General features: G+C 40.0%; 1 protein-coding gene across 1 annotated transcript in view; it reads left to right on the forward strand.

Moving 5' to 3' along the window:
• The first annotated feature begins 1,251 nt into the window (after nt 1-1,251).
• The window catches only part of PENK (proenkephalin), a 1,067,564-nt gene continuing 1,056,578 nt past the window's right edge, over nt 1,252-12,237 (forward strand). Inside the window, exon 1 of the mRNA XM_050802365.1 lies at nt 1,252-1,255. The gene's annotated coding sequence lies outside the window, so the exon portion shown is untranslated. The remainder of the gene's footprint in view (nt 1,256-12,237) is intronic.

Below are 12,237 nucleotides of genomic sequence, written 5' to 3' on the forward strand. Positions count from 1 at the left end.
TTCCATTTCCTTCAGTTTCCTATAACCTGTTTCTCATTTCCATCTGAAGCATCTCCAGAATTGCTCTAACGTACATGTTTCTACCAACAGTGTGTTCATTATTATTTACATATTATCTAAGATAGACGCTGTCTCTTTAGCTTTCTTCTTTTCTTTCTAAGCCCTTGCCAGAGTTTACTTCAATTTCCATATTTCCACCAACTACCCTTCATGGCAATCTAGGCTTTTTTAAGCATGTACCTCAAAACTCTTCCAGCCTTTATCCATTACCCAGTTCCAAAGATGCTTCCACATTTTTAGGTATTTGGTACAGCAGCACCGAACTTCACAGAACCAAAATCTATACTACAATGCTCAGGCTACTATAAGAAAATGCTACAGACTGCATAGCTTAAACAACAGAAATTAATTATCTCACTGTTCTGGAAGCTGGACAGCCAAAAATCAATGTTCAAATAGAATTTGGTTTCTGGTGAGTACTCTCTTCTTTGTTTGCAGACAGACACCTTTTTGTTGTTGTACATGGCCTCTCTCTCTGTATGTGCACAGAAGACAGTTCATGTGAAGATACAGTGAAAAGGTAGTCGTTTACACCATACCCTGCCTGAACATTGGTCTTGAACTCTCCAGCACCCAGAACAGTGAGAAAATTAATTTCTGCTGTTGAGTTCATGAGATCTGTGGTATTTTATTGTGGCAGCCCAAGCAGACTAATATACTCACCCTACTACAGCCAAACACCAATGGAAACACACCCCTCTTCTTAGGAGTGCCTAGTAGGAAGCTGATCTTCCACACACATCTTCAGTTCCATGGAAGGGGTGGTACATTCCAGTTCCCTCACTTGATGGTATCCATTAGGCTTACGTGGGAGCTGATCTTCCATTCCCACGTGGTGATAATAGATGACAGCAATCTGATTTCCCAACTGGGGAAGTATCTCTGTAGGAGACCAGCAGCTCTTTTATCCCTCCCCTGGCAAAAGCCAATCATGTTCTGATTTTCCCACCAAGTTAGTGTCAGTGGGGTCCACCAGCAAGCTGAGACTCAAGAATACTAAAACAGGTGGCTTAAGTGAGAGCTGGTCAGCACTACCTTTCCAAACTGTCCAACTTGTGTCCAGCAGGGCCTGTGGGGAGCTGGGCCTCACCCCAACCTGGCATTGCAGTAGAAGGAGGTTGTGGGGGGCAAGGCTAGCTGGCACTCTGACGCTTTCTCCACTCCCTTCCACTGGTGTCAGTGGGGCAAGGGGGGGAAAACTAGACTCTTACTCCACTTGTTGCAATTAGGCAATGTGTGAGCCCCACTTTTGCTAGTGTGGTGTCAGCAGGGCCCAGCAGGAAACTGAACATGTACTCCTACTTTGCCTTCGGGATTTAATTCAACTGCTTGCTGAAAAAGATTAAGTAGAATCCAGATTATCATAAAATAATATCCAGAATGCCTAGGATACAATGGGAAATTACATCATACCAACAACCAGGAAAATCACAGCCTGAATGAGAAAAGGCAATCAGCAGACACTAAAGCTGAGATGAATCAGATGTTGGAATTAGGTGGCAAGGTGTTTAAAGCAGTTGTCATAAAAATGCTTCGAAAAACAGTTACACACTCTTTTGAAATGAATAAAAATAGCAAACCTCTGCTAAAATATTGGAATTACAAAGAAGAACCAAATGGAAATTATAGAACTGAAAAAATTTAATAACCAAACGTTTTCAACAAACTTTCTAGATGAACTCATTAGTAGAGTGAATATAACAGAGAATAGAATTAGTAAATTTGAATACTGATCAATAGACTTTACCCAATCTACACAACAGAGAACACAGGCAACAAAAATAGTCTCGGGGACCAGTGGTACAATAATAAAAGAGTTAACATTGGTATTTTCAGAGTCTCACAGAAAGAGGAGAAAGAGATCAAGACTGAAAAAAAATGTTTACTGAAGAATCGATACAAACTTCCCAAATTGGGTGAAAGATATTAAGTCTACACATTCAAGAAACAGAAAATTCCAAATAGGATAAATCCAAAGAAATCTACACCAAGAAACATCATAATTAAACTTCTGTAAGCTAATGACAAATTAAAAATTTTGAAATCCACCAGGGAGAAACAACACATTATTCATAGGACACCAATTCAAATGGCAGTGAATTTCTCATCAGAAACCACGGAGGCCAAAAGGAAGTGGCACAGCAGTTTTCAAATACTGAAGAAAAGAACTGTCAGCTGCAAGTACTATATCTGGTGAAAATATCCCTCAGAAATGACAGAGAAATAAAAACATTCTCAGATGTAGAAAATCTAAGAGAATTCAATTCATTGCTAGCAAATAACTGTAGATGAAGTTTTCCCCCTGCCTTTCTCTGCTTTTTTAAGATTAACTTTATGCTTGCTATTGCCTTCTCTTCCGAATTGTCTCTTTACTAAGAAGTCAGAGAGCTGCAAGGGAGTTATGCAGGTCTTTCTATATTTGTACAATAAACATCTATTTAGCTTCCAGAATTATCGTGGGACAAAAATGATGCCTAAGCAAAGTATTTGCTTGACTGCCTTTTGGCTTTTTATGCCTTCTCTTTGGAAGCACATTTGTAGCTATTGAAGTCAAATCTTTGGTAGGTAGATTAGAAACTTTGTAATCTAAAAGTTAATCTATAAAGAATGTTTAAGATTATGAAACATACAACCTGTCTTTTGATTTTTGTTTTAACACCACTCTAGCCATTATTTAAAAATAAAGACTTGGGTTTAGCAAGGAAAAGGTGCACAGTAACAACTGAGAGAGAGGGTGAGGTTCCCACACCTGTGGTTAGTGGTAACAATAGACAAATACTCAGATAAAAGTAACCTAAATCAGAAAAAGACATGTATAGGCAAACTTAATCATGGATGAAAGAGAAGGCTGAGAAGAAAGAGGAAGGCTTAGAAGAAAGTTGTAGCCAAAGGCTGCTAGGGTCTGGCTTGGCCAGTAAGGTTGGCATCACCTTGCCATCCTCACACATGGGAAAGCACACACTGCACTTCCTGCCTGCCCCCAACCCCACACACAGAAACCACATGCACACAGAACCACACACAGAAACCACATGCACACAGAACCACACACGGAAACCACATGCACACAGAACCACACACAGAAACCACATGCACACAGAACCACACACAGAAACCACATGCACACAGAACCACACACAGAGACACACAAGGTTTACCTGCATGACATTTGCCACCTTTCCTTTAGGAGATATATCCAAAGAGGAATGTTCATTTTATATCTTTCTATGTCCTCTGTGAAAAAAAAAAAAAAAAAATGTTATTTGGACCAAAAAGTATATTCCTCATATTCCCTTCAGCCCCATCCTGAAAACAAAAGTAAGTGCCTGATGCTGCCTGCAACCTAAGCTTCTCTAGATTCTGGTTTAAGAACTTATGAGGCCGTCCACGTCCTTTGGGACTGTTGCTGCCCTTCTTTTATTCTGTCTTCACCAAAGTATGACAATCGATTCACCTTTGTCCTTAAAATATTCATTTTTTCTGATATGTTGTTGGGTTTAGATGAGAGCTGGCCCTTTCCTTGGGGTTATCTTTACTCTCTGGGGCATCATGACTTCAGGTACCAGGCTGGGATCTACCCTATGAAAAGCATCACAATCTCTATTTATGGAAGCTTTTGAAGTATTTGGGATAGAGAGCAGCATAAGCCAAGCAAAATCCTAAGCCCCTCAACCAACTGAACAGACCCCTTTGGGCCAAGGGAATCCAGAAACACTGAGTTCCAACCATGATGGGAAGGGAAGTTTGACATGCCTCTTTATACCCTCTCCCTGTTGGGGTTTAGGCTCAACTAACCATCATTAACATTAAAATAGAGATCATAAGACTGACAAAACACAAGATTTTTTGTGGCAATAAGATACCAAATTTCAACCTGACTCTGGTATAGCATCACTTGCTCTCTGAAAGCTACTACATATGAGACTTCATCTATGTAATGAAGGCCTTGGCTTATGCAACCCCGTTATCGTAGCTGAAGCTAGTGACTTCTTAAGTCTTTAGATAAAGCTTAACCCTTTCAACCAATTGCCAGTCAGAAAATCTTTGAATCTGCCTATGAACTGTAAGTGCCCCCTCAAGATATCCCAGCTCTTTAAACTGAACCAGTGTACACATTCCAAGTATTGATTTGTGTCTTTGGTTGTAACTCCTACCTCCCTAAAATGTATAAAACCAAACTGTAACCTGAGCACTTTGGGCACACTTTCTCAAGACCTCTTGAGACTATACCCTGATAATAGTCACTCATATTGGCTCAGAATAAACTTCTTTAAATATTTTACAGATTTTAGCTTTTTCATCAACAGCAACATGACCAGAGAGGAATCATATGCTTCCTAGGCATGCAGCCACCTGAGCCATGTGAATTGTAACAGCAGACACCACAATAAGGCTCTGAAACCCTGTGGTTCTCAATGTGTGTTTCCTGCTCCAGGATCTCTAGTGTCTCCTGGGAACTTACTAGAAATGCAAATTCTCATACCACTTTCCAAATGCCTCAATAAGAAACCAGGCATGAGACCCAGTTTAATAAGCCCTCCAACTGTTTCTGCTTTTTTTGTTGTTGTTTTTTGTTTGTTTGTTTTTGTTTTTTGTTTGTTTGTTTTTTGAGACGAAGTCTCGCTCTGTTGCTCAGGCTGGAGTTCAGTGGCATGATCTCGGCTCACTGCAACCTCTGCCTCCCAAGTTCAAAAGATTCTCTTGCTTCAGCCTCCTGAATAGCTGGAATTACAGGCACATGTCACCACGCCTGACTAATTTTTGTATTTTCAGTACAGACGGGGTTTCACCACATTGACCAGGCTGGTCCCAAACTCCTGACCTCAAGGGATCCTCCTGCCTTGGCCTCCCAAAGTGCTCAGATCACAGGGGTGAGCCACCACACCTGGCCCCGACTGTTTCTGATCACCTCCAGTGGTTTCCCTGAGAACCGCTGCCTAATGCATGTTTCCCCTGTGCTTGCGGTGGGTCTTTATCATACAGACTGTCAGACTCCTTGGCAGAATATCTTGATTTAGTAGTCCTGGGTAGGGTATAAGAATGTGCATTTTTCACATGTGTCTTGGGTGATCTTTACCATTAGGCACAATTTGAGGACATTGCCCTTTCCCTTTCTTGAGAGCTGTGTGCATCTACATCACCCACTCAGTCATAGTCAACAAATATTTATCGGTTATTTTTATGTAAAATAAATGTTTTAAATCAAAGTGCTAAAGGTTGCTTTATTTTGTTACTAAATAATATTGGTCATCATTACTATGCTCTCATTTTCTTCTTCTTTGGTTGTGGAGAAGGAAAGATTCATGGTATCCACTTTCTCCAAGTTCTTATGGGTGAGAAGGAGGTCTACAGACAGCTCAAGCATGTGTCTCTTTGGAACATCAGTCTGATAGGACTTACAGCAAAAAGAAAAGCTGATTTTGTAAACATCCAGTTTTAAAGTTACATATATTTTTAAACCTAGACCATTTTCACACAATGAAAAGATGATAGGATATACAATTACAGAAAGCTTACCTACCATTCTTGCATCAATTTGAGCCAAAATTATTTTCTAGCCAAAACAACAGTTCAGTGTCTATTATCTAAACTCCTTCTGTTTCAGTATCAATGAAAATTCAGTAAATATCTCAACTACAGAAAAGCTCACATCTCTTTGCTATACCATCTAAAGGTCCATATTCTAACTGCATCTCTATTGCTACCAGATAGGTACAAATTCAGAGAAAAAGCAATTTTCAGTATTGTATGCTAATGAATCCGTGCCAGAAATCTAATTATCCTCTAGTGAACTAGCTTAAATACTTTTCTAGAAGGATACAATCAAACTTAAATAAACATTTGTTGACCACATCTGTCAACTTTGTTTATCTGTCTTAACATCAGCAATTACTTATAATCCCTGAACCACATTATCATAATACTGACCTGGCTCTGCAAAGGGATGATTTATTTCATATATTCTAATATATGAGCCTGAAGCATGGAGGCACCTGACTAAAGTTTGTAGTGATGTTTGCTGCATTTTTGAGTTAGAAGACTTTCCCTAAGAGTAATCATTCCTGTGCAAGCAGGGTTAATCCCTGGGAGTCCTATGTAGGGGTTCTGTCAGACAAGAAAGCAGCAAGCAGAAAGCAGGCAACAAAGGATATTGTGAGTTAATGTAAAAAAAATATCAGAGACTCTTCTGCATCTATAATGGCCTATAGAGAATGCCATGACTTGGGAGAAGGAAGATGGGCTGTCCCTCTCTCCAGTCCACTGACACTTCTACAGCAATAAGCTATCATCCACAACGTCTTTTTTCTATTAATGCTAACTGACATTGTTTTTGATTTTAGACATGTTTCACCCAAGAGAAAATGCTTAGTAAGGATTCACAAGCGGGACCAGCTACACAATTTGCAGGACCCACAGCAAAATAAAACTGTGTGAGCCTTGTTCAAACATTAAGAATTTCAAGATGGCAGCAGTTGAGCATTGAAACAAGTACAAGGTCATTCTGAGGGTAGGGCCCTGGTGCCAGCCCAGGTCACAGGCCCAGGAAGCCAGCTTGAGTCAGTGCATGTTACTAGAACACAACACTTCCAATGGATGACTGTATTGTAACAATAAGTCCCTGTCTTTTTGGATGCCTTTGAGCATAACCACATAAAATTAATTTATTAAGACTTAGATTGTTATGTATTTTGTCACTCTCTACTACCAACGACAGGAAAAGGATTGGAAAGACAGCACAGACTATAACTGACAGTTGGTATGACAGCTGATGAACTGATACTGAAGGCTTGGAGGAGCATATGTTTTCAGAGATGGCTATGGCGTTTCTTGGAGAAAAACGGTGCAAAAGTCAAGTCTGGAACATGGTGTTTGTATCACACAATAATTGACCATTCAGGAAATCACATTATTCTCCTCTATTCTTTGTTTCTATGTGTTTGTTTTTACTAGATAACTGTGGAAAAGTGACTTACTTTCAACTTTTTTAATACCCAATTTTTTGTTTTTATTTTGTAAAGCTTAAAACATAGCAGGAAATAGCAGTTACATAAAAAGCAAAAAAGGCTTACAAACTAAAAATAGGAGAGATACTCATTACCCCATTTCTCCTAATTATTGTGTCTTGCCATTGGTATCATTAAGTTCATATTTTTATTATGAATATTTGTATTAAAGTTTTTTCTTTTGTGCTTCCAAAATATCATTTGCAAAAGGAGGAAATATTTATCCACAATGTTTTCTAAGTTGTATATTTCATGTCAGTTTTCAAAGAATGATTTCAAGATTAACTTAATAGAACTATACAGTTGGATAAATAATTCAAACTTTTAATCTTACTGAGAATCAGTTATTTTTAAAGACACCTTACATCTCTCTGTAAGTGTTGGGGCACTTGGACTTTCTGTGCCAAATGTTTCCCCCCTTATCGTCTCCTGACCCAGAAGTTGTCCAACCCTTTTGTTAGCAGGTGGTTGCTTATAACATCCAGCTGTTGGGATAGATCCCTGATGGTATGAGAGCCCTTGCTAAATTTCTGGTTACTGAAAATGGTGTACAGAGTGATCCTCAAATGTCATGAAGGTTGGTGTCACCACCTGGATTGTGTTTCCAGGTGCTCCACTTGTCAGATGACCAAGGAAGAAGCATGAGGAAGGGAAGAACACCCTGGCAGCTGCAGGAAAGCTCTTTGGCTCTGTGATCTTCCTCTTTCCTGGAATAAATACATTTGATCAAGCCCTTTCTGAACATTGCTTCAAAGCAAAAATTTTCAAACATAATATTCTTTTATTCATTTATTCATCAAACATTGAACATGCAAGTGTGCTCAAATCACTCTGCATTCTGGGTAGAGAAATAAAAAAGCAAATACTCTACCCTGAAATAAATTCTTATGTACCACGAGATTAACCAATAAAAAGATACACATGGGGTAAGAGCTATGATCAACAAAACTCACTTTAAGTGAGAGCAGAAAGTGTTGGGGAAATGTCCTAGCTGAGTCTGGAAGAACAAGAGGGAATTAGGCAGGTGAAGGGGGCAGTTCCCGGTGGAGGAACTGAGCAAGACTGGGGAGTGGTGAGAGATGAAGCTTAGTAGGTAAAAAGAGCCCAGACCATGGGAGTTCTTAATGTCCTGGTGACATATTTTTATTTTATCCTGAAATAATGAGGCACAACTGAGGAATTTCAAGAAGGAGTAGTGAGCATATATCACAGACATGATTACTTTTTGACAAGGTACAAGCCTAGCATATTCAGTGTCATCTAATCTGGAGTTAATTAAGAGGAAAGGAAGCACTCTAAGGCAGTGGTTTCACAAATGTGTCTTCACATTGAAATCTGGGAGAATTTCAAACTGATGTCTACATCCCATTCCCAGAGGCTGAGCTGCACTGTATCCTGGACTTTAGAATTGTAAGATACTCAAGTGATTTTACCGTGCAAGCAGCTTTGGCAACCATAGTCTTAAAAGGTATGTAGAATTAGAAGAGAAAATGGGCAAGGAGAGAACTATAGTAAAAGTGTTGGCTGAACAGGAGGAGCCTACCAAGGAGAATAAGAGGAAATATTATGGTGGAAGAGAACTGGGGAAGTGTAGTTTCCCGGAAAGTGGAGAAGGGAGATGCTGGATGAAAGGGTAATCAAAACAAGAAGATGGACAAGTGACCACTGGATTTGGCATACAGAAGGAGTTGGATGGCTTCACAAGGGCAGTTCCAAGCAAAGAATGCAGATTGCAATGGGTTTTGGAGTGAATGAAAAATGAGAAGATTTTCAACAACTTGCCTACAAAGAAAAAATTTCCAGCGGTAGAGGAAAGATGGATCTTCTCTCCCTCAATATTACTAATATCCTTCAGGATTAGCCATAACGTATCTTCTCTATACTTAACCCTCTACCCAAATGACCCCCATCAACCCCTCTCTAAAAACTGTTAAATAAAATTTTCCTCGTGATAGCACCAATGTATGCTGACACATTTAAAAGTGGCCTCTACTATTAGAACTTCATTCTTAGCCTTGCCTTCCTGATGGGAAATATAACTATTATGGCTGGAGAAGGTGGTTAGATTTTGGCATGTAGAAATAGAGATCAACTTGTGTGAGCTTTCATTTTTATATGAGTTTTCTGTTGCCTTGGAAACCATGGTCTTTGTGGAAAAAGCAATGTATTTTGTGGGTAGATGATCAAGAATTCAGGTATGCTCTGTATAAACATTGTGCATCTGTGCGAAGAAGCATTGGCCACGCTTTGTTGGCAAGAGGGCCAGAATTTGGTTTTGGTATATGTCACATGTCTCCTAAAGTATATTTGCAAAATGTTTCTTGGGCAGAACAAATATTATAAGGAACATAACTTCATGAGTTTTTCTTTGAACATATGCCTCACAGAAAGTAGAGCCAAAAGTGGAAAAGTGACCCAAAACTTAAGCCACATACACCGTCTTTCATTCATTATCTCTGAGTATTCTAAGATGTGTGAATATTGTATTTGTTCCATCTTCATTACTATTAAACTTGTAGGTTCATGTCATAGAGACACAGCTACCAGCCAATAGGAACCTGATGATTTTATGCCTAAGGGAAACAGACCATTTAGGCACTTTGAGGAAAGATGGAAAAATCATAAACCACAGTGGCCATTATGCACTTCAGAAGTCAAAAGGCTTTTCCTGTAAATTACTTTGAGGAATTTTGGAAAATAATGATTAAAAAACAGCATTCTTAAAGGCCCCAACCAGCAATAGAGTCAAGTTAGTCATAGACTTTAATTTACAACTTTCCCCTTTGAAGAAACGAATATTCTTCATAAATAAATTTAAGATACTTTTTGGGACACTTCTCCAGCATTTGCACAACAAAGATTTGTTAAGTGATCATTTTGTTCTTGGTCTAAAAATACAGGAATCATAAGACATCATTCTTTCCCTTGATAGGCTTACAGTCTAGCAAGGGAGAGATAATTGTAAGTTAGTAAATCTAGTTAAGTATAGATAGGCTACATAGTGATCCATAGGCAACAGTGGTCAGTTCAACATGGGGAAATATAAAATAATAATTTTGATAGCAACAGCAATAAACTTAAAACAAGAGATGTTCCTTAAAGTGAATTTTTGAACTTGTAAAGTCTTCACCTGTGGGCAATGGACAAATGGACCAAGAATTTCTGCCTCAAACTGTGCTACCAGCTGTCCATCTCTCAGGCATTGAGCATTCTAAGATCTCTGTACCTAATACCACTCAGACTATGATAGAAACATTTCATCATTAGGTCAGTCTTTTATTAACAGGCTCCCTGGTAGCCTGAAGTACTTAAAGTATTATACCTCTTTAAATGCCGGTGATCAAGGGCAGTTTCTTGGAACTGCCCTTGTGAGGCCATCCAAATCCTTCTGTATGCCAAATTCAGTGGTCACCTGTTCATCTTCTTTTTTTGATTACCCTTTCATTCTGCATCCCTCTTCTCCTCCTTCCAGGAAACTATAATTCCCCAGATCTCTTCCACCATAAAGTTTCCTCATATTCTTCTTGGCAGGCTCCTCTTGTTCAGCCAACAGTTTTACTATGGTTCTCTCCTTATCCCGGCCCGCGGGATAGTCAGAGCAGGCCCTGGAGGAGGGGGTGGGAATTTGGGGAACAAGAGACACGAGAAATGGAGACAAGACAGTGCTCTGATCAAGTCTCATTTAATGGCGGTAATGCACTGCCTTATATACACTTGGAAGGGAAGGGGTTGGGCTAAGGCGGAAATGATCTCATTGCCGAGGGCGTGGCCAGGTTAGTTTCGGTTTCTCCCGTCGGACGTCATGTTGCGCTTGCGCTATTAAGTAACACTTTTCCCGGGCGTGGGAAAAGTGAGTGAAGAAGAAGCAGGAAGAGCGCCATCTTTAATGAGGTATTAGTACAGGGGAAAAAAGGCAAAGATAGGGAGAAGGTGTGGGGTGGAAATGAATATAGCTCAGGCGTTTAATCCTCAATTATTATTCGCTATGGCCGGGGCGTGCAGCTCCGGACAGGTCCCCCTTTTTATATTTTTATGATAAGAAAACCCCTCGGGAACTGCGCCTGTCTTAGGTTGGGTCAACTCACCCCCACCTTCTAGGCCCGTCATGGGATAAGGCAGCAGCAAGGGCGGCCCTCCTGTCTTAGGCTCCGATGGAGATAGTGTCCTCTTACCCGTCATTGACTGTCCAGTTCAGCACACAGGGGAGGTGGTCTTATTAAGGTAAATAAGACTCACCATTTTCAGTCATCTCAAGGCGATGATAATGGACCTGTATAGGTTTGGCCTGGAAGGCCTCAATTTGTTGTCTGACAAATGCCATAAGCTTATTAAGGATTATAGGCCCGAGAGTGAGGAAGAGTAAAAGAGTGAGTAAAGGACCAAGAAATGGCAGGAGATAGGGGAGAAGTCCATCGAGTCCAGTCCATAGTGGATTGGCGGCCAAGCCTTTTCTGCGCTTTTCTAGTTCTTCTTGCAAAGTTTTTATCTTATCTCTGACGATTCTGGATTTGTTGGCGTAAAAACAGCACTTTTCATTTCCATAACTGGTTTGGCATTAGGTAAGCTGTCTTGCCCGTGCAGGTCACCTGGGTGATTCTATCTGACGGAGGTTCAGATATTTGTACCCTTCTGCAGTCACAAGGCTGGCCGTATTGTTTTTGTAATAATTCTTTTGCCTTACGAGGGTCACCAAAACCTGCATAGACTGTCACTATGTTATATAGAGCGATTATTCTCCAAAGGAATTTCATGTTAGGCTTCATTTTCTGAAAAACAAAAAGGAAAGAACTTCTCAGGGAGATTTATCTTCCCTGGACTGACAATGGTTATGATTTATTTGTCTTACCAATCTTTCAGGCAGCCATCTGGCTGCATCATTTTTTTGTGAGAAGATGCATACTGAGCCTCTTCCCCAAATTAAAACTGGATCGGGGCCATGCCATGAACTATCAAGTGGATCTTTCCATTTTACCATTGCAAACTGTTTTTGAGATTCAGGATGCCAGAAACGGTCGGCAGCCGATTTTCCATGACTGTCCAAATTTAAAAAATTAAGGATAAACAGGGCATGATTGAGTATGTTTCTGGGGGTACCCTTCACGGGGTACCAGCTCCCCCCTTTTAATTTTGTGATAATAGTTTTTAATGACAGATGAGCTCTTTCTACTATACC

The sequence above is a fragment of the Macaca thibetana genome, chromosome 8 (assembly GCF_024542745.1).
Source record: "Macaca thibetana thibetana isolate TM-01 chromosome 8, ASM2454274v1, whole genome shotgun sequence".
NCBI lineage: Eukaryota > Metazoa > Chordata > Mammalia > Primates > Cercopithecidae > Macaca > Macaca thibetana.